Genomic DNA, 23,900 nt, shown 5'->3' with positions numbered 1-23,900 from the left:
CTGCATCGGCAGGCAGACTCTCAACCACTGCGCCACCAGGGAAGCCCCTAAAAATGTATTTTAAAAGAAGAATGGACTCTGCATTTAGTTTTTAGGTCAGCCATACAAGGACAGAATATGGGTTTCATATGATCCATATGACACTGGATTTCAGTAAAGTGTATCATTCACCCTAAGGAAGACACTGAAGCAGCCAAGGCCTGAATAAGACCCCATTAATCCGGGAAACAACTGCTCAGTGGCATATCTGAATCACTATCACTCTGTAACCAATCTCAAGATCCCCAAGTCTTTACATTTTCTGGAATGTTCTAATGAACAGGAAGCTCCAGGAGGGCAGACACGCAGCACAGGAAATGCTGTTAGGAAGAGAGGAGATGCTCCCTTAACCCTAATACTCTTTGCAGTCCTGGGTGTCTCCTGCTTTAGAGGAGCCAAAGGACTTCCCTAAGGTCACACATTAGGAAGTGGGGAAGTAGGACTGGAGGACTGGACTCCACTCCAGGACTCTTTCCTTGACTTGGGTGGGGGGGACCCTCTCTCCCCCTAGAGAAGAGAGAAGGCCCGGGGAATCATGGAGCAGGCCTCGGGGAGAGCAGTGCCCCTCCAGCCTGTGCACTACGGCCTGGCAGCAGGTGCATCAGATGACAGGAAGAGTCTCAATTTGGCCAGCTGGAGTCCCGGGGATCACTGCCTCACTTTGTGGAGCTCCAGGGGCTTGTATAGCCTTAGCCCAGCCCATCACAGCAATGCCAGCATGGCCTGACCCACTGAGACAAACATGCCCCTTTTGCTTTCACCTCAGGTACTTAGAGGGCTCCGTGGAGCTGTGTGAGTGTTGCCATGGCAACAGAAGCAGGCCATTAGAGCACTACAGAGAAATGCCAAGGCTTGGGGGTCGTAATTCACCTGTGCGGCTGAGCTGCGGAGAGGGGGATTAATGGGGTCTCAGCCCACGCTCAGTTGTGCCAGTGTCGTTCATTAGTGGTAATGAGACCCCGCCACCTGTCTGCCGGAGGGGGCAAGCGTGGGCGAAGACGGCCACGTCCGGAGGCCTGAGGCTGGCTCCTCCTCACAGGGGCTGGGATGGGAGCGTGCTGGGGAGACTGGGGCAGGGTCTGCAGACAGCCCGGGCTTCCTCCAAGTCCCTGTTGGGTTCGTGAGGGTCTCACAACTGTTTTGCGTCCTACCTGAAACCAGAAAACGCTCTTCCCAGATAGCATGGGACATTTGGTTTCATGGTGAGAGGATGGTACTCAGGAAGGAGGCGCCCCTTTAGCCTGGAGAGGTTTACCCAGGCTGGGTGACTAGGATGGTCCTCCAGGAGGGTGGAGGGTTTGGTCAGATGAGATAGTAGGACTTCATTGGTTTGACTACATACCTACCTATCCTGGCCTCCTTTATGTTGCTAGCATTTTACATAAGCATCACAGTGCTTAATAGCACAGACTCTGGAGCTGGACTCAGGTAGGAATCCAAGCTTTACTATTAGCTTGAGGGTAATAATAATAACTACCTTACAGAGGTGTTATGAGGATTACATGAGTTCATACATGTGGTATTTAGAATAATGCCTGGAACTTCATAAGCATTAAATATATGTTCGCTCTCTCTATTAGTATCGCTAGATTTATTAATATCCATCTGGACTTTTCTAATGAGATGTCTTCTAAAATAAAGGGCTTGGAGGAAGTGATCTTCCACTGTATGTGGGATAGTTCAGCAAACACACTCTCATACATCATTCTTGGCTACCAATATCTATTTGATTTAAAGGTGGTTTGGTTTAGCAGAAAGCAAGGCTTCTGTTTATGCCCACATGTGATCTGTACCCCAAAGGCTGACCTTATTGCATTGGATGGCCGTAAGCTGCAGTGCACCCAGGGCTTGCACATAAAGACATAAAGAAAGACTGCCATGTACAGTTGCATTGGTTGTGCCCTGCACAAGAATGGCCAGCTGACAGGTGAGTAGGAATTGAAGTTCAGTCGTGTACCATTCTCCCAGCCATGCTCCCTAGTTGGGGCTAAGTCTGCCTGGAGGAAGGAGCACCTTTCCTTAAATTTCACCAAGGCATCCTATGGACTATCATCAGCCTTGTGACCTTTGAGAAGGTCACAGGAAATGCTAACCTGGACCAAAAAAAGAAAAGAAATATCAGTCAGATGCAGGTACTGGATTAAAAACTTATGCCAAGGAAACCTCTGAGTCTGTGTTTATGGTCTTGAGTGAAACAATTTCTTGCATTTCCTCAATCTGACATTTCGTCACCCTCTTTCTGCTACCTTATGCAGCATGTGTTTAGATTAATTTTGCTGAGGAGGTCAAATCACTTTGCCTCTATTAGAAATGACATTCAATCTCTACATATTTACCCATATTTGTATGTGTGAAGAAATATGCCTACAAATGCAGAAACATGAAAATGTGGAAATGCCTTTTTCTCCTTCATCTTCAGTGTATGTTCAGCTGATTTTGATAGTCCAGTAGCTATACCTTTTAGAGGAGTCTGGTAAAAACTACCTCTCCTTGAATTACGTCTGCAGCAAGTGGAGTTTTGATCAGGTCACACCGCCAACCCCTACTCAGAGGCACATGTGTGGGGAGGTTGTCTTGAGTCGCTGAAAAAGCCAAGGCCCTTGCCTTTCTGTCCTGGAGTTAACTGGAGTTGACCATGGCCACTATTTACATAAAAGTGAGCATTCAGTTTGATACATTTCTGTATACTTTTGGGGGGTGAGGGGGCAGTGTGTGACTAGCATTGTTCTAGGCCTCTGGGGAGATGGTACATGGCAGAAGGAAAAGGTAAAAGCGTCAAAGAGGATTCCAGCCTGGATGCGAAACTTTTTTTTTTTTTTTTTTGCGGTACACGGGCCTCTCACTGTTGTGGCCTCTCTCGTTGCAGAGCACAGGCTCCGGACACGCAGGCTCAGCGGCCATGGCTCATGGACCCAGCCGCTCTGCGGCATGTGGGATCCTCCCGGACCGGGGCACAAACCCGCGTCCCCTGCATCAGCAGGCGGACTCCCAACCACTGCACCACCAGACAACCCCCAAAAGTTGTGAAACTTTAATAAGCATCCAACTGCTCAAATTTAGTTTCTTCATCTAAAAATGGGGATAATAATAGTTATTGAGTGTTTTGGGGGATAAATGGTATAAGGCATGTGAAAATTATGAAACACTACATACAGTCAACAAGCAGATTCAACTAAGAGTCACCAAGAACATGCTATGTGCCACGTATTGAGCTAAGCAATACACAGAGGGAAATTGTTCCTGCTCTCAACTCACTTCTGATCTGCAAAATGAGGAGCTTGTATTCCATTATCTCTATAGTCCCTTTCAGCTTTAGGGCTCTTTTTTATTCTATGCCTCTCTAATGGAATAATCATAGAATTTTAGAGATGGGAGGGATGGTGGGGAAGAAAGAAGAAATATGCGTGCAACACACATAAGAACAGTTTAAAAGAAGCCAGAAAGAGACGTACACCGCATCATGAGGGCATCTTTGGAGGAAACATCTACCCCTACCCCCCACTCCCTTGCCACTGGCCTGCCCTGGCACCTCTCTGTACAGAGCAGGGAGGTTGGAAGACCTCTGGAGAGACTCAGCATGAAGAAGAGGGAGGAGGTCAACTAGACTTCCCTCTGAGTGGTTTGGAAAGTTTATGGATCTGCTTTTAATTGATCACATAAGTATGTGCTCTCCAGGTTCCTGCCAAAAATGTTCTATCCTCAAACTACTTGCTGCTCAACACTAATCAAAAGATAAGAGGCAAAACATAGTGTTCCTGCAATTGTGGGAAGGTCATGCCATCCACTCCTTCCTCTGTATCACTGGTCCGCAAAGTGCATCAGGGTTTGTTAAAACCTAGATTCCCTGGCCCTAGCCCCAGAGTTTCTGATTCAGTTTCTGATTGTGGGAGAAGCTCAAAAATTTGCACGTCTAATACGTTCCCAGGTGATACTGATGCTGTAGGTTCAGGGATACACTTTGAGGAAAAACAGGTCTCAATAATACTAAGTTTATCAGCAGGTCAAGCCTAAAGCAGAGCGATGCCTACTTGTAGCATATTGTTTTGATTTCTGACCTATAGGGTATCTTTTACTGAATTCCCTGCTGACCCAATGTATTTTACATTGAGGAATAATACAACTAACAGCCTAAAGAAATTACCGATGTCTTCACTCTTGTGAAGATGTTGAGGATGTCAGCGGCTACGTCTCCCGATGTTCTTTTATTAAGATCGAAGAGAGAAATCTCTGTTAGTTCTCAGAAGCAGGAAAAATTGTTTTTTACAGAATGATTGAGATACTTTCCCTTTTCAGGTTCCATGACTTCATTTGGCCACAGAAAGCTCTGATATCAACATACAGCCTATTTCTAATAAGTAGACAGAACCTTACGGCACGTATTTTAGAGTACTAATTTTCCCTGTCATGTATTTTTTTTTTTTTTTTTTTTTTTTGTGGTACGCAGACCTCTCACTGTTGTGGCCTCCCCTGTTGCGGAGCACAGGCTCCGGACGCGCAGGCTCAGCGGCCATGGCTCACGGGTCCAGCTGCTCCGCGGCATGTGGGATCCTCCCAGACCGGGGCACAAACCCGTGTCCCCTGCATCGGCAGGCAGACTCTCACCCCCTGCGCCACCAGGGAAACCCACTGTCATGTATTTTTATTCAACCTCTTTTTCCTTTTTCTTTCTTTCTCCTGTAAGCTTTCTCAAATCCTTCCTGGAATGAGGGAGAAATAAATAAATACATAAATAATGAAATAAAGAAATTGTGAAAATTATGTTCATTAGCTCTGCGGGGACAAGAAATAACGCAGTAATGGAAGTTGGTGTCACTAAATGTGTGTTGTCTGTTTTAGTGCGGTAGGTAACAAAAGTGATTTACCCAAGATCCACCAGCTCTATGCTAGAGACCTGGCACTAAAGGATAAATCTCCTTGCTCCAGTGACAGAGACCTTTTTCTAGTCTTTCCTGCTTCCTGTAAATAAAGCATTGAGATAACTGGGCTCCTGCCTTGGTGTTTGGTGTCAAGTTATCCAGCCTGAGAAATCAATAAAATGAGTTTGCTTCAAGCCCAGTCACTCCCACTCCCAAAGGAAATAGTAAGGAGTCGGCAAGAATTTATAAAAACTTTAAAAGATGGTCTAATCATTAATAAAGAATTTTTTTTCCACCTGGGAGAGGGTTGATCATTCCTCCCACTGCTCAGCAGTCACTGCAGCAGTGATTACATTGACACCAGTAGGGGCAAGAAGTGTTAGATTTTTACAGATTCCTGAAAATGGTACTTGGAAGAATTCAGACTAAAAATCACAGGGGTGATGTAGGGTGAGTCTAACGGTCAAGTAACAGCCATTGCTGATGTCGCCCCCATCGCGGGGGTTAATCTGCTTGGCAGTTGGTGTGGATCACTCTGGGCTTAGCATCCATGAGTGGTGAGGTATGGGGATCCCTCTAACCAACCCAGCACCTCTTCACCCCTTTTAGGAGCCCCTCCTCTGGTCTCCCACCACAGCCCGTGCCCTGCACTCACTACACAGTACTGAAGTTATCTATTCTGGTGTCTGTTTATCTAGACTACAGACTCCTTCAGGGGACAGACAGCCAGAGAAGATTCCAGCAGGGTCAGCACAGAGGACAAAGCCCCCTTTTATTTTTAAAGTAAACAGAATAAAGGAGCATATTCCAAAGCTTTTCACCTTGCCGTGTGGTTTGGGGGATGATACATCCGTGCTGATTATGTCTTGCTCCCAACATAAGGACCTAGGGGACCCTGACCACCATGACCATCTTGGTTGAAGAAGCCAAACTGGAGGGGTGGGGAGGGGAGGGGAGATTAGGACACTGCAGCTCCTCCCCGCTTCCCTGCTGCCCTCTCCTAATGAATTCTTCAAACAGCATCCAGAGGAGGCAGTGGGCCAGGGCGGATCAGCCCACTAACCAGCTGCATTAATCACTCTCCATCCCTGCAGCCCGGCTGAGACGGATGGCCCTTCAGCCGGTCAATGTCCAGGTGTGCGCCTGTAATCATAAGCTTAATTCAGCACTTCTTGATTTTCACAAGAGCTCTCTCTGCTCCCAGCACCTGACTAGCCCTGTGAGGTCACAGTTACATCAAAAACGTGGCCTGGGGCTTCCCTGGTGGCACAGTGGTTGAGAGTCTGCCTGCCAATGCAGGGGATTCGGGTTCGTGCCCCGGTCCAGGAAGATCCCACATGCCACGGAGCGGCTGGGCCCGTGAGTCGTGGCCGCTGAGCCTGCGCGTCCGGAGCCTGTGCTCCACAATGGGAGAGGCCACAACAGTGAGAGGCCCGCGTACCGCAAAAACAAAACAAAAAAAACGTGGCCTGAGGTTCCCAGGAGCTCTGGGTTGGAAAAATGGGTTGGCCTTGGCACTCCTTTTGCAGTTAGGAAGTCTCCGGCTAGAAGAGGTCACCCAAGATCACAGGAGGAAGGTACGGCAGTAGTGAAAAAAAACCCCACAACACTCCTCTGTGCCCGATGCTATCTGGCTGCCCAGAGAGAAGGAGCGGGAGTTAGAGACAGACTGGCTGACCCCACTGTGCTCCGTTTTGTTTGAGAAGCTCTGTTTATGCCATCCTCTTCCCTCCTCTTCCTTTAAGTCCCATTTGTCCTTAGAGAGCCAGTCTGTTCTGTGCACAACTGATAGACTGATTGTGTTTTCAGTGGGGCTTTCAAAGGCAGTTCCCAGGCACCACCCGTTTATGTGCCACAGCCCCCCAAGTCCCTGGCGCCCTCCTTCTGTCACCCTCTGCTGTGACGCCAACCGGGGGACATGACCACCTATGACTCAGATCATGCCTATACGTGCCTGGAGGAGGAGCAGCCAGAGATGCACAAAACGTGGCTTCTGCCCTCAAAGAGCTTACAGCCTCGAGGGGAGGAGCCACATACACAAATTAAACACCCAGAGAGAAGAGCCTGACAGCGCATAATTAATGGGTTGGCTTGGATTTCACCTTCTCTCTTTCTCCAGTGTACCACATGGAGGAAGTGTAGGTGAAGGGTGGAATGACAGAATGGCGGGCAACACAGGGAGAGAGGATAAGAGCTCATTCTCAGGTTGGGCAGCCAGACCTCACATCCTAAAGAATTGTCTGTACATAAATAGTAAATCCAACAAAAATCATAGGCTTTAGAGTCAGATAGACTTGCTTTGCATCCCAGCCTTTCCATTTATTAGCTGTCTGGCCTCAAGAAAGCTATTTAATTTCTGAATTTCAATTTTCTTATCGACAAAGTGACTATGATAATATCTATCTCATTGCGGAGAGATTTATAGGACTCAAGGAGTCAAGTGTCTAGAACTGTGCCTTGGTCAATATTGGCCCTTAAAAAACACCATTCCCTTCATTTATTTTCTTAGTCATTCAACAAATATATAAAGAGCATCTGTTACATCCTAGACATTGTGCTAGGCCTGGCATACATCAAGGGTGAACGAAAAACACAGAGTCCTTGTCACCAAGAACATGGTATTGAGGCCAGGGAGATAGATAAGCAAATGGGCAATTATAATTCTGTCTGTTTAATACAAGGATGAAGGAAGCACAGATGGTGTCATAGGAGACCAGAGGAGATATCCCTATTTCATTCTTTAAATTTCTTTCCCCATCCCCTTAGTCACTTGCCTTTTTTCCCCTTCTTCCTCCTTCTAAGATTATCTGGCCAATTGATTTTTTTTTTCCTTTTGCTGATAAATCTTTAGTGCTCTAAGGAATTGCTGGTCACTTCATGAGCCAACCAGCAAGCATGACAGCTTTCTCATCTTTCAGAGTTTCTTTCCTCCCTGCCTGGTTGTCTTCACCATTTTTCAAAAGTAGGCTTAACCCCTTGATCGCTCTCCGCTGTCTGGCCCAGCTATCTATCAGGAGAGTTGGCAGGAGAGATGTGGTGTTGGGAAGGGTTAGCCAAAGCCCTGGATCGAAAAAAAAAGCCTTGATATTGAGCTGAGCGAAAAAAGAAGCAGAAGCAGATTGTAAGCTCTTTGCTTCATCCACTCTTTCGTTCTTAAACAGACAATAATTTATTTGAAGTGGGCTGAGATTTATTTCATGACTTACAGGACTGGAGATTTGGGGGCAATAAAAGTTTGTCAGACTATTCAGACCTGTCGTCTTCTGAGTGCCTTCTTCAGGCGCCAAGGTCTCCTTAACTACCTAGATAAGTGTCCCAGATGACTGCTGGGTCATCTGTCAAGGGAATAGTCTGTGTTCTGCTGGGCTGACAAGCAGGGCTCTGTGGGCCAGCCGGGGCCCACAAGGATGGATGCCTAAAAGAAGGCCAACGCGGGGCATAAATGAAAAATATGATCTACCGTGTTGCACATGTTCCTCCAAGTTCAAAGGGCTGTGGTCATCGCAAGGAAGCGAGGTGGTGAGATGTACTTGACAGAGACCTGGACTTGAATTCAGAAGCCCCCGAGTTGTAATTCTGTCACTTTGGGCAAATGCTTCAACCTCTCTGTGCCTCAGCTGTCTCTCCTGTAAACTGAGGGGGGACTCCTAGGACCCCTAGGAATGGCTACAAGGTGGAGAGTTCCTGAACTTGACTTACAGGTGTATTGCAGACCCTTGTTCACAAGTGGTAGTAGGAATGCTCTGACCAAGCCCCGCTGCTCCCCCGGCTTCTGTGAGCCTTTACTTCTCTGTGCTCAGTTCTCTTCTGGGGACGGCCCTTGGACCACTGGTGCTACCGGGGAGTTTACTTCCATCACCTCATCTCCCTCTGGCTCTTAGCCAATGCCTGATGTATGTTGGAGTGTGAGAACCCTAGCAACATTGTCTCAAGGCTGCACAAACTCTGCGATGTCCTGCACACTCCAGAACATCTCTGCAGGGTCAGGCTGAGCCTGGGACTGTGCCTGGAATGTCACCTTTGCTTGGCTTCTTCCTTCTCCCCATCCCGCTTCCCTCTTTCTCACACTAGGTTCTCCTGAACCACTTTCACATGAATCCTCATCCTGGGGTCTGCCTCTGGGGAAACTACCTTATGTCACTTTTCAAATCTGAAAAGCTACTAGAGTTTATTCTGTTAATAAAATATCTACCTATCCTTTTTCTTCCTGTTCCCTCCTTTCTATATCTCCAGGATTGCTGGCCTGTATCTAAACTTCCCTTTGGCCAACGATGGAGAATTGTTGAGACCGAGGGGTTTTAGGTGGTAGGTGAAACACCAAACTTGCAATGGCTCCAGTGAAAAGGGCATTTCCTGCAAGATGGAGGCTATCTTCTTTAATTCCTAAAGGCCTAGAAGAACTCTCTGTCACTACAGTTTTGCTAAGCATCTATGCAACCCTATAGTTAACATCCAAGCTTGTTGTGACTGCAAGATACATGGAAGTCTAATGAGATGGGTATTTTTTTCTTTCTTTTTTTTTTACGAGTTTAGAACTCAAATCTTTATGTGCACTGTAAAGGGGAAGAAAAATGATTAGCAATCACGTACATGATGTGACAGGACTGGTTCTTACCATACAGAGCGACATATAAGTACTTTTACCACCTACTTTTGCAGCTTCAACTTTACAACATACCTGAATATACTTCCCCAATACATGCATGACTAGTGTTCTTTAAATTCCAAGGACAGTAACTGTATCATGCCTAAGCGGGATGGGTCCTTCTTTAAAAAAAGGTAAAGACTGGAAACATTTCTCCAAATTCTCCAAATTCCCAGTGGTCCCCTAAGGCACCTCTTCTTTTCTAACCTATATTGTGCTTGTTATGGGCACATCTTATCTTCCAGACTAGGCTGGATGCTCTTTATGGGCAGAATTCTCATCTGATGAATCTTTTGGCACCAAGCACTCTGTCTTAACAGTAGTCAGAACTCAGTAGACATTGTCTGGAAGAACAGAAATGGATGTGAAGGACAGTATAACCTGGCAGGGTCATCAGTAATGGAGTTAAGCACACCTAGGTTCAAATTGAGCTCTGGACCTTATCTGCTGGGCAGACAGGTGTAAATTAATTTAACCTCTTTGTAACCCTGTTTTCTCACCTGTAAAATTGAGATGATACTAATTAACTACTTTATGAGATTTTCCTAAGGTGAGTGATGTATTATACGAGGAATTATGAACATTTCAAACACACTTCAGTCAATTAACTAAAACTGACTGCTGTTGAGCCCAGTCAGCTCTATAGACAGAGAGAGGATGACAGAGGCTCTCAGACATGCAGCCACGATGTCTCCCTGGGAAGGGCCAAGGAGCTTTGCTGTCTGCACAAGGTTTTCCTTAGATTGCAGCTCACCCTAGAAATTTTAGAAGGCTTTGTCGTTTCTGTTTTCAAGAAACCCTCAGAAGTCTTATTACTCTCTAACAAGTGAATCTAATCAGTAAACTTCTGGGGAGAGTACACATTGCTATGGAAATGTACTGTATGATAAAGATGACACTACAGATCAATGGGAAGATGATAGATTGCTTAGAAGATGGTGTTGAAAAACTAGCGGATTTCAGGAACTTATTTGACTTAGACACTTTCTACAGATATCTTTCTGGAGAAAAACACAGCAGGATTCCTTTAAATGAACATCACACACAGAGTACAACATGGACAGATTAAAAAAGTAAATGCAACAATTAGTAGAAGGTTAATAGATGAAAATGTAAGAGAATCACTTTGTGACGCTGGGGTGGGGAGAGACTTCTTAAAACTTCAAAAGCCTAAAGCATATGGTAAAACAGTTGAATCTGATTGAAAATTAAGGATTTGCAGACAATGTGGATAAAACTGACAGATTATATTGGAAGGAAATATTTGTAATGTCTAAAATTGGCAATGAACTGATATATAGACTGTATAAGGACCGCCTATAAATCAACAACAAAAAGGCAGATAATCTAACAGAAAAATGGGCAAAGGATCAGAATAGAAAATAAAAAGATTAAACCCCAAAGCATGATAAGCATAAGAGCTGCTCAGACACATTAATAATCAGAAATACGCAAAATAAAAGAATGAGACACAAGTTTAAAACGTGGGGGTGGCAAAAATTAGAAAGTTGGATGACACCAAGCGTTGCCAGGGATGTGGGTAATTCTCATGCCCTTGGGTGGGAGTATGGTTTGGTGCAGGCATTCTAGGCAGCAAACTGGCAATCCTCAGTCACCCTGAGTACACCAAATGTAGGATCCAGCAAATCTGCTCCTGGGCATAGATCCCAAAGAACCCTCACATAGATCAACAAAGAGGCATGCCCTGGGCTCCTCCTCATGGCACTGTTTGCTAGGCAGTGTGGTGGTGGTTCTCTGAGTTTCCATCATGGGGGATGGATAAGCCAAACACTGCATGGAGAGCATTGCAGCAAGAGAAAGCTAGAGACTGGAGGTACACATAGTAACACAGATGGAGCTTTCCAACTTCGTGTGAAGTAGATAAGGTGAAAACTTGAATCATATCTGTAGCCCAATTTGACTTCCATAAATATAAAATACTAATAAATGACACACAATTTGCAAGAACATATACATACATCAAACACATTAGAATCATTTCTTATGCAGGTAAGAGAATGGGAGTGAGGAATGAGGATAAAAGGCAATAAATCAATAAAAAGGAGGGAAAAAAAATCCCACTGTGAAGGGGGTCCATGTTTCCTCTCCTTTTTCAGTGGCTGCTGTGGTTGAAGTGATTTGGGGGATCTTTCAACCGTCTTTGGTTGAAGAGATTTGAGTGTTTTAGAAAAATGGTAGGTGGATATAGTTATAGTATCATCTAAGGTGTCATCCTCAGGGGGTACCTTGCAGATGTCCCCATACTCTTGGACTTGGCTTTTACTTTGCAGGTATAGAGATAGTCTCTGTCACTGGCCAAGGGACACTGGATCCTGGGGGTGGGCCGGTGTTAACTGAGATGCATGTGAGACAGGGGTAAATGTCAGAAGGCCAAATGATTAAGTTACAATGAGAGGTAATTGTCATACAACCAAAGCACTAAATGCTGCCTGAGTAGTACATTCTCTCCCTGTAGTCAAACTACATGAGAAGCCAACTCCTAATCAGAAGGTTTCTTTGATGGGAACAGAGATACATAAAGCAAAAGGAATTTAAATGATTTTATAAAAAATCTCTCAACTGACAGAGTTGGAGGGATTGTCCCGTGACAGGGATAGTCTTGCTAATGAGAACATATGGAATTTGGGTACATATTTTAACACCTAATTAGATGCAGCCAAGTGAAAGGAAAATAGGCTGGGGATTGAGACCCAAACAATTTTGAACCTAAGCAGAAGTTTGATTCCAGACAAGTAATATAACCAACCACCTTAGGAAAAAACCTATCTCTGACAACAAAACTGCCCTGGTCTCTGCAGACTGGGATAAAAGTAAAGAAGGCTTCTCACACCTAGCAATGTTGATTTTTTTTTTTTTTTTTTTTTTTTGTGGTACGTGGGCCTCTCACTGTTGCGGCCTCTCCCGTTGCGGAGCACAGGCTCCGGACGCGCAGGATCAGCGGCCATGGCTCACGGGCCCAGCCGCTCCGCGGCATGTGGGATCTTCCCGGACCGGGGCACGAACCCGTGTCTCTTGCATCGGCAGGCAGACTCTCAACCACTGCACCACCAGGGAAGCCCGCCAATGTTGATTTTTACCTGAGCCCTGTGATCCTGGAAAACAGTGAAGGTAAGAAATGCCTGCATCCTTTCCTGTTCTGAGAAAGAACCACCTTCTGCAGGTGACTGAGATATGACTCATGAATGCCTTCCCCCCACCTGTTTACATACAGACCCTCTAGAGTCCCATTCTTTGCCTCTGTAAGTGTTTAACTGAATCGCTTATCCTCACGAATCAATGGGAACAAAAGGCTTGCTAACCAAGTTCCCTCCTTCCCCCAGATCGCTGAACTTTGGTCAGCATACGACTCCGTCATAGCCCCTCCTAAGAATAAGCTGGCCTCAGGGTCATTCTCTGCTCAACTGTCCCATCCTGTCACCTTTCACCCCACCTCCGCACATCCGGTTCTTTCTAGTCTTGTTTACTCCTCCCTGTAAAAGGAAAGCTCTCCTTGCCTCCTCTGGGGATGCTCGCAGGTCTGCAGTTAGAGCGCTCTCCCTGCTGCAGCAGTCTCATTCCCTACCCTTAAACTAATCCTTTTTAATAAAGTCTCTCCTTACCAAGTTGGGATTGACGTCTGGCAGGAAAGGAGAGGGGGAGGGAGAAAGGACAAGATTCCTGAGCGCTCACTTTGAGTCTGATGCCTCAGTGGAGTTTTCCCTTTATGTGGGCAACATTATTACACCTCTTTGTCACCCAGCCTGCTTAAGGCTCCTGGTTGGCCTGGAAACCCAGCCTCCCAGCTGCTCTTGCCCAGCTTCTACTTTAAAGGTCACCCTTTGAGTGGGTGTGGGGCAAAAAAGGGAACCCTCCTACACTGTCGGTGGAAATGTAAATTGGTGCAACTATGGAAAATAGTATGGAGGTTCCTTTAAAAATTAAAAATAGAGTTACCATAAGAATCAGCAATACCATTCCTGGGCATATATCCAAAAAAGAAGAAAACTCTAATTTAAAAAGATACATGCACCCCAATGTTCATAGCAGCACTATTAACAATAGCCAAGACATGGAAGCACCCTAAGTGTCCATTGACAGATGAATGGATAAAGAAGATGTGGCATATATATACAATGGAATACTACTCAGCCATAAAAAAGAATGAAATATTGCTATTTGCAGCAACATGGATGGACCTAGAGAATATCACACTAAGTGAAATAAGTCAGATCGAGAAAGACAAATATTATATGATATCACTTATATGTGGAATCTGAAATAACAAATGATTTTATTTACAAAACAGAAACAGACTCACAGACATAGAAAACAGGATTATGGTTACCAAAGGGGAAAGAGGGGGCAGGGGTAAATTAGGGGTATGGGGTTAACAGGTATACACTACTATATATACAATAGATAAACAACAAGGATTTATTGTATAGTACATGAAACTATATTCAATATCTTATAATAACCTATAATGGAAAAGAACCTGAAAAGAATATGTGTGTGTGTGTGTGTGTGTGTGTGTGTGTGTGTGTGTAAGCCTGAAAATAACACAATATTGTAGAGCAACTATAATTCAATTTTTAGAAAGTCACTCTTAGATGTTTCTGTTGAAAATCCTCTCCTCCCTCCTTTCCCTTTGCTTAGTTCTTCACGGATACTTTTTTTTTTTTTTTAACTTAAGAAGTTGCAGAGTAACTTAACTGGGTCCTGCATTTGGGAAGAAAGAGACTTGTGGTCATCTGGGGATCTGTATTTTCTCAAGTTGGTGTGGACTGATGTCCACACTGGCCCCTTTTCTAAGGTGTATTTTTTGCTCAAGCACCTATTCTAGTCTCCATTCCCTTCCCTTCTTTCTTCTTGTCCTGACCCCTTAAGAAATGAATTAATTGGTTCACTAACTACACAAGCATATATAGAACACTGTCTATATCTCAGGATAGTTCCAGGCACTGGAAAGACAGAGACGTACAGGCCCTGCCACTGAGAAGCTCCCAGAGAGCAGGGGAGACAGACATATAAAGTAATACAGCACAACACAACTCATCCTGTAATAGAGATATGAAAAAATAATAAAGTGCTGTATATGGAGTTTAAATCAATGTGGCAGGGGTGGGGAGAATGACACAGAGCAGACAAGTAACAATTGAAAATGTTTCATGTTTTATATCTAATGCCCAGACTTCCTTGGGGCCCTTTAGATGATTCTTTCCTTAGAGGTCACAGGCTGGATAATGTAGTTCTTTATCTGCTAGGCATCAGCTACAGACTCCTGCCTAGGGAGGAGCTTGTAAACCCACCCAGTCTTGACTGTGGAGAAGCAGCCTATGGTGGGTGCTGTGAGGGAAGTAAGGAGCTCTGGCCTGGATGCCCTCACCATGCACCTTTGCCCTTCCACAGCCCCTAACTAGGTTTCAGAGATATGGGTGGGCGGGGGTCCCACCCCACCCCACCCCACCCCTCATTTTCTAGTACACAGCCTTGGATTAAAAGATGTTCCAGCAAAGGCAGCCCTCTAGGCTTTAAATGACCCATGTGGTTTTGCTCAAATCTGAGTATCTTTCTTTCATGTCCCATCTTTGCACCTCTGGTGACTTTTATAGGAACCCCACTTAACTGCAGAGGAAATTCAGGTTGTGGGCAATGGCCTCTTTCATCAGGCCTCTGCTCTGTTATTCAAAGGCTGGGCCCATAGGCAGTGGGATTTTCCATTCCTCTGAGCCTTCCACTGCTGACACTGATAGATTTTTTTTCAATTAGAAAAACAAAAAAAAAGTCCACCTTTCTTAATATATAAAATAATGCAGCTGTTTTACAAATGAATTAAGGCCCTTCTAACCTTGACAAATGTACCCTGAATCTTTCTGCAATGTCTTTAAAGTCCCAGACCACTTATGAGGTGAGAGAAAGGCTGAGTAAGAGAGGAGAATCAGATAGAGTGGAAATGATATAAACTCTTCCTAGTTCTCTGAAGATACATTGTTTTCCTTTAAAATAATTTTTTTTCCCATGAATGAGCTTGATTCCAATCATTCAAAACAATTATACAAATTTTGTGTGCATGCCTGACACAGTGTTATGTGCTGGGGTGTGAAGATGACCCCTTCCCTCAAGATGTATATAGTCAAGTGGGACTGAGAATTTATGGGTCCAACACAGTGCCTGGCACTTTGGAAGTCTAAAATGTATTTGATAAATAAATGGATTAATCAATAATTTGTGACTAGAGGTATTTAGTTCAGATACATAGAGCTGTATGTTTATGAGAGTTGGAAAGTGAAAAGGATTGCCAGGAAAGACTTTGTAGGTAGGGACTCTCCTCCGGGTATTGTTTAAGCTAGAGTTATTTTTCTAGAATGGTGCTCCAATCATGAAGTACCATCATGCAAGGGCATGATCCTTCCAATTTCCTGTAAACCCCTCCAGACCTCTGAGTCTCTGTAGGTAGGTCCTATTTGGCTGCCCAAGGCCTAAGTCCTTGCCTTGGGACCTTCCTGGTTCCAGCTGGTAAAAGCCAATTGCCAAATGGGGGGGAATTTTATGAGCCAGTTGACATCACATTAGTAGCTTGAAACTGGCCATGGTGGGAGCATTTACACAGCATTTACGCATAGGGAAATCCTACAAATCAGCACATATATCCCCTCCTACTCAACCCTGCCCCAGAGCCAGTCTGTCAGCACACCCTACCTGGCTCCTCTGGACTCCGGTGCAGCAGCTGGTCTCATTGTCAACTGTGGTTCCTCCCTCGGTAGCCTGTCTCTTCTTCTGTCCTCTGAGACTAGAGGTCCTCTTCCTCCTCCTGCTTGTTGCCTTGTTGGCATGAGTGTATTGTAACTATGGTGTCATTACCACCTCTTGGCCCGGTGGCCCTCTGACCTCCGCTTAAGAACTTGGAGTCAGGCTAGTGCTCTCACCTTGTCAAGCTACCGCCCTCTCCCTTCTTGGAGAAAACGTTGTCGGCAAAGCTAAGGGAGGCTGGATCACAATCAGGCCGTCTTCATAGTCAATCTATATCCAATCCTTAGGATTATAAATGCTTACGATAAAGATGAACATGACCATCTCTGGCCAAGAAACATCATGATTTAAATCCCCATCACCTCCATAGGAGAGCTTTTATGCTATTGGGAGAAAGCATGTACTGTGGAGAAATAGGAACCCAGTCAAACCCTAGCCGCGTCATTTACTAGGTGTCTCGTCTTGGGCAAGTCACTTAACCTGGGCAATATTATTGATATTATATTTATCTTGCATGAGTATTGTTATTATTAGCCATGACGTACACGGCAGGCACTCAATAAGTGTTAACTACTACATCTTGCATATGTGTTCATTTTGTAATTTGTGTCACTAAAGAACCGAGAATGCCATATCAAAATCCTATTGTCAAACTGGAGTAAGGTGGGGAGGAGAGGGGAGTGAAGGGAAAGGAATCTGAGGCCCAGCTATGATGGGGAGTGAGCCGGGGAAGGCAGGAGGGAAGCTGAACTGATGTTGAGATTCGGCTGTGAGTGAGCCAGGCACCCAGGCCAGAGGAAGCAGATCTTCTCTCTCTTCTTCTCCCAGCCCTGTTTTCCCTCTCACCGTCTTCTTGGGAGAGGTTTTGATGTCTTACTACCTCCTGGGAATCTTTTTCTCTTTATGACTCTCTTTCTTGATTATTTCTTCCATCCTTTCCAGGAATTTCTCATCATCAATACCAGCTCAAATTAGTTTAAAAAGCTGGAGCAATTCAAGACATCTTCCAAAAGTTCTCTGCTCACAGAGTCCCGAATGCTGACTCTTTCTAGCACACGCTCTTGGCACTCACTTCGGGCAGGGACCTGGGGCAGCTTCCTTGGTAAACATGTGTCCTCCAGGCCTCCCCTGCACCCTCTCTAAAGGCTCCTCCTTGGTATTCTCTGCCTTTTGGAAAGGGTGCCTTGTCATGGGGGCTCCTCTGGATAAATCTGGTCTCGTCCTGGCTGGGCAGGAGCACACACAGATACTTAGCATGCAGGTTCTCTTACACAGCTGCTGGTTATGTGCGTGGTGTTAAAGGGACAGTAGGGAAGTGAGCAAAAATACTGAGAAGAAAAGGGCCACAGGGCTCCCTTCCTTTAGTGGACAGCCTGGAGGGTGGCTGCTACAGGGCCATCTGGACTCATCGGGGACCCTGCCACCTAGCCAGGGAAAACAGCCTCCTTCCTGACACTGAAGGGAAGGAAGGATGGGAAATGGCTTAATTACATTCATGGAATTAAGGAAAGGACAGCAGGGTCAATATGGGCCAAGAGAGCTGCTAATCAAATTGTGAACCTTTCATCTCTGGATGAGGCCGGTGTGACCCGGAGCCTAAATGGACTGCAACCAGATTCTATTTTCATCTGGTCGACATCTCCCAGCTGAACTGGGGAGGGGATTCTGGGAGCTTCCTTCCTTCAGTAAGTTTGCTCTATGGGCTTCCCCTTAAAGGGATGCTGAGCACCAAGCCTGGACCTCAGGCCTGGGCAGATGATGAGATAGTAGTGACTGCCCCTTACTCAGAAGATCTGATTTTAAACCTTGAGCCTGGGACAGGAGAGGTCAGACTTAGTCTGCAGGCCTGGAGACACCCCGGTGATATTTAGATCACCAAGTCCTGCCCACTAATGCAAGCAGGGACCCCACGCCTGGAGGGGGTGCGCTCTGAGGTCCACACCCAGGCCCACACTGCTAGTGTAAACTCAGAGGTGTGTGAACTCTGGGCCGGGACAACCCTGTCTCACTGAGTCACCTTGGGCAGCCTCCTGACCTGCCCAAGCATCAGCGTCTTCCTGCGTGAAGAGTTGACAGTGAAGCTCATGTAGAGAGAGGAACTTGAAGATAAAGAGTTGGCCTTCCCTGTAATGACATGTTTGGTGGAACTGAAAAGAGGTAAGAAACAAACCTGAAACTTTAAACACTCTTATCTACAGTCTATACCACGAACAAGGCGTGCACCCTTCAATTAGGCTTCTAAAATATCCCAAATTTATGTATATTTAGATTTTCTTCTACATAGTCATTAGGAATCTCACCAGAGCCTTTGCTAAAAGGATATTTAATGACTTTCCATGCTCACTGCTAGGAGTCTCAAAAGTAATGTTGTAATGAGTTTATATTAAATTTGCTCACCTAATGTACATATTATAGGGTGTAGATTAAGGTTATTTTTAAAAATGACTTGAAGAAAGGATGTGCATATGCTCTGTTCTGCTCCACCGCAGGGTCCCTGACTCTTTCTATGTGGGACCAGGAACCTGCCCAGAGTTGGGCCACGGACCAAGCTGGTGTCCTGGTCCATCACCTGGGAGAGGTGGCCCATCACCACGCCATCTTTTTTGATTCATTTTTACTTTTGCTGTGTTGGGTCTTCGTTTCCGTGCGAGGGCTTTCTCTAGTTGTGGCGAGCGGGGGCCACTCTTCATCACGGTGCGCGGGCCTCTCACTATCGCGGCCTCTCTTGTTGCGGAGCACAGGCTCCAGACGCGCAGGCTCAGTAGTTGTGGCTCACGGGCCTAGTTGTTCTGCGGCATGTGGGATCCTCCCAGACCAGGGCTCGAACCCGTGTCCCCTGCATTAGCAGGCAGATTCTCAACCACTGCGCCACCAGGGAAGCCCACCACGCCATCTTGAAGGGCGTTTCTGGATTCTAGGGGTTCTGCTCAGAAGTGTTTTCTAAGAGCTGCAGTTTTATCAGGTCACTTTGCCATTCACCACGCCCTTGAGTTCGCTGCCAAAGCACTCCTTCTCCTGGCCTGCCTGTGCAGCCCCCCACCGGGCATGGCTGCATTGCCCGAGATGTACCATAGCACTGTGGGAACAGATGTCTCCTTGAGAAAGTGGCACTGTTCTTTATCTCTCTCCAGGTGCCCACACCTCCGGATGCTGGCAGGTGATGCTAGCGTCCTGTGGGGTCCAGGCATGCAAAACACAGCACTAGTCTAATCAGAACTTTGAGGGTTTGAGGTTCAGGGGTAGCTGGCTTCTCTGCTGTAGGATGGGGACAGAAGGAACACAATACCTTCCCTCGGAAGTCAAATAGGTGGTGTTCAGAACAGAGGGAACCAAGACACTCGGCAAGGAGCCAAGGAGGAGAGTGGTCCTTGGTGGCCTCAGCTGTACTCCAGCTGCCTCCATTCTTTCTGTGTTCTGGGCAGGTAAGGCCATTCCAAGAAGCAGGTTTCATTTACTCGGTATGAGAAGCATGGGAAATAAGACACGGCTGAGAACTGAGAAAACTGGGATCTTGTCCCAGCTTCACCACCAGCTCAGTGGTAAAAGCACTTAGTCTCAGTGTTCGGGACTGAAATGAAATGTTGAAAAGGATAACTTCAGAGACACCTTCCAGCTTCAACCATCTATAATTCTGGGATTTTCAGTGCCAACCATTGACAAAAATGTGAAGTAGGCAATGTCTGTTCTTTCCACCATTCCCAAAATAAGTTAATTACCTTCCTCCATCCCCCACCCTTTCATTCCTTCCTCCTTCTTTCTCTCCTTCTTCCACCACAGTGGTCCCTCGGGAGCCCCTGTCCAGAATCACCATGCTGTCTTATCTGCTGAGACTTTCTGATATAGCAGCGGTCCCCAACTTTTTGGCACCAGGGACCGGTCTTGTGGAAGACAGTTTTTCCATGGAAGGTCGGGGGATGGTGCAGGCAGTAATGTGAGCCATGGGGAGCGATGGGGAGCGGCAGATGAAGCTTCGCTCACTCACCCGCCGCTCACCTCCTGCTGTGCGGCCCATTTCCTAACAGGCTGTGGCCGGGTACCGGTCCGCGGCCTGGGGGTTGAGGACCCCTGTGATATAGGAACTCCTTTGCCCATCATCAACAATCTTTTCTTCAGAACCTTCCTGGTGTCCTCTCTCCATGGAGATTTACCGTTTAATTTAATTTATATATTTAATTTATTTATTTGCTGCACCGCGTGGCATGTGGGATCCTCGTTCCCCAACGAGGGATCGAACCCGTGCCCCCTGCATTGGAAGCGCGGAGTCCCAACCACTGGACTACCAGGGAAGTCCCAAGATTTACCCTTTTAGATGCAGGGTGCCTCACGCTGAGGACCTGGCCCTGGGTCAGATGGGAGTGTCGGGGTCCGGCCTGTGTTAGTCTTCGCAGGCAGTGCTGCTGTCCGCACCGGGAGGAGAGTTCACGATGGGTGCTTAGCTCCCTCCAGGGGCCATGTGAGCATTCTGCCCTCCCTTCTGTCATGGTTCCCAGCTGGCTCTGACTCAGGATGGCCTAGATCTTCTACTCATAGTGTGGTCTGCAGACCAGCAGCATCAGCACCACCTGGGAGTTTGTAGGATCCAGAATCTCAGCACCACCCAGACCTGCTGCATCAGAATCCAAGTTCCCCCGGGAGGTTTGTATGCACATGAAAGTCTGAGAAGCACCGGCTGAAAGCTTCAAAATAATGGCTTCACATTCTTATGTTATGAAACAATGTTCCTCACCCTGAAAATATTAGTAATAATTAACAACTACACAGCCTTTTTTTTTTTTTACTTCACAGAACTTTTCACAAATATAATCTTTTTTCATTTTTACCTTGGCAAGGTAGTTTTTGTTGATTTTACCCATCTTAGATCAGGAAATTGATCCCCAGAAAGGTTTAGTGCTTGGCAAAGATCACACAACCTGTGAATAAAAGAATTAGAATCTGGGGCTTCCCTGGTGGTGCAGTGGTTGAGAGTCCGCCTGTCGATGCAGGGGACACGGGTTCATGCCCCGGTCCGGGAAGATCCCACATGCCGCGGAGCGGCTGGGCCCGTGAGCCATGGCCGCTGAGCCTGCGTGTCTGGAGCCTGTGCTCTGCAACGGGAGAGGCCACAGCAGTGAGAGGCCCGCATACCGCAAAAAAATAAAAATAAATAAATAAGAATTCGAATCTGAATTCAAGACTCTGGGCTCCAAACCTCAAAGTTCTGCATTATCTTTTAAGCTCAACCAACATTCTTTATGATAATGACTGGGGCAGACTCCCTGCAGTCACCCAATTTGTATGTTTGCATTCCTTCTCTTAAGCTGCAGTAGGCTTTATGGAAATAGATCTTGGACCCGGTTTGCGAATGTTTATTGCCCGCTAATCAGACGTGAGTTGCAATTTGACTGGAGTTAGAAAGTAATGGCCTAGTAGTTACCGTGTAATTAAGGAGTAATGGCAGGCGATTATATCTCTGGCCTGGAGACTAAAAATGATATCATTAGAGCCCACATCCTCCTCTTCAGAGAAACCATGAATACAAACGTGGTGTCAAGGCAGACACTACACATCAACCAGGCAGGGCTGGTTACGTTTCCCCTCACCTCCTTGTTTTTACTGTGGTTTCTGGGATGCAACTGGATGCTACTGGTAACCCACTTCTCTGCTTTTGTTCTACGTCACTAAACTGCAGCTCCGTGTCACAAGGGGTGTCCATCCCAGCTGGCTAAGAGGAAGCCATTTATTCACTCCTGCCCACCCTGTGGGGATGCCCCTCTCAGGCTGGGGAACTCTGCCTCGGGAGAACTGTCACAGAAAGCCGTGGGGTCATTGCTTCCAGCAAGAAGTGGGAGCCTCCAACCTGGTTGCCCTGAATGCACCTGCTTTGTAATCTACTGAGGAGCCCAAACCTGCTTGTCACTCCCGGAACATGTTGCCTGAGGGGACAGCTGACCTGGGCACAAAGAGTATTTGAGATTCCACTTTGGGCAATGCCATTCAACAAACACTGCCCTCACCTTCTGCCCAGGAATGCCCGGCACACAGGTGGTGATTCATTTTAGAGGGCTGAGGATTCAGCTGGGCACCGACAAGCGTATTTGATTTTCCATCTGGCTGTTCATTAGTGTGCAGCTATGCCTCGCTGGCCTCGTTGCCCAGCTGGGTTTGACTGGAAGGGTAACTTCTCCGGCAACTAAAGAGGAAGTGGACTCCATGAAAAGAGACCCTGCTGCCCTGGGATGCTGGGAGGAGCTCTTAGTGACCAAAGTCCCATTCCCTTCAGTCCCCTCCTCCATCACAGGCTGCTACTCCACATCCCTCCTGAGCCATCTCAGGCTGTCCAGCTTCCTAATGGAAGACAGATGCAATACTCAACCATGAGAGCCTCCCTACTGGCAGCCACTGCTCTCGAGCCCCCCATCCCCTGCTGCCCAAAGGGCCAAAGGGAACATCTAAGTATTTATAGAGCCTTTACCAGCTTGCAGCACACAAAACTCTGTGCACGGACCCAGCCCAGGAATGGCCTCCCAGGGCTTTGCCTAGAGCAGCAAGTACATCATTGACTCGTTTTACTACAGGACCATTTTAATTTCAAGAGACCAGAAAAGTCACACAGATAACCCACCTGACCTATGGGATAGAACAAAGCTAACTGGGCTTATCAGTCTATTGTGTGCACGACATTTGATACCTGGAGAGTGCTTGATAAGCTCCTGTAAATATTACCTACTCTTCAATGTCCAGCTCAAATTTGACATCCTTCAAAACTTCCCTTCTCCTTTCTTGCTCCCCACCTTATATCCAGTCCTCCTTATCCCTTCTCTAAGCATTTAGAAACTCTCCACCTGCTCTGGGTTATGGGGGTCCTATCTTTCCTGCTAGAACATGAGCACCTCGGAGGCACATCATTTGTATTCCCCAGAGGTTAAGGGTATGGTCCTGGATTGAGTCCCCCCTGGTTCAAATCCCAGCTCCACAGCTTCCTGGCTGAAACACTTTGGGCAAGTTATTTAGCCTCTTTAGGCTTAGATTCCTTCTCTGTGAAATAAGGCTAATAAAGTTATTCAGTCGCTAAGGTTGTTAAGGACACTGAGTGAGATAAGCCACCTAAAGCACTAAGCATAGTACTCTGTACACAATATGTGTTGGGTAAATGTTAGGAATTATTGTTATTATACATTTCTGTAGCTTACATACCTAGTGGAGAACTTCGAACACTAAACAAATATTTGGAGAATGAATGAGTCTTGGAGACTCTGAATCAGGAAGGCGCACGTTAGGCAGACAAGCCCTCCACACTCTCAGTTCTTTGCCGAATGCTCCTCTGTAGCCGTGGAGCAGATGTTTGCAGGTGCGTGGCCCGGCTCAAGCAGGTGGCATCCCAGTACTCATTCGTGTTTAGGAGAACCTCATAAACAGGAGTACAGCTGGCAGGGTAAGCAGGGGTCAGATCTTTGTTACTGCAGTCACAGGAAACGCACACAGAAGCTGAAGGGAAGGTGAAGAAGTAGGTTCCCGGGGTGGAAGAGGGAGCGCCACCAAGCGGCACATAGAGAAGAGGACAAAGGAGATAATAGCGTTCCAAAGACACTCGTGTGCCACCTCACAATCCCAGTGTGGAGCCTTCTTCTTTA

The sequence above is a fragment of the Mesoplodon densirostris genome, chromosome 2, assembly GCF_025265405.1.
Source record: "Mesoplodon densirostris isolate mMesDen1 chromosome 2, mMesDen1 primary haplotype, whole genome shotgun sequence".
Lineage (NCBI taxonomy): Eukaryota > Metazoa > Chordata > Mammalia > Artiodactyla > Ziphiidae > Mesoplodon > Mesoplodon densirostris.
Note: the sequence above shows the minus strand (reverse complement) of the source record.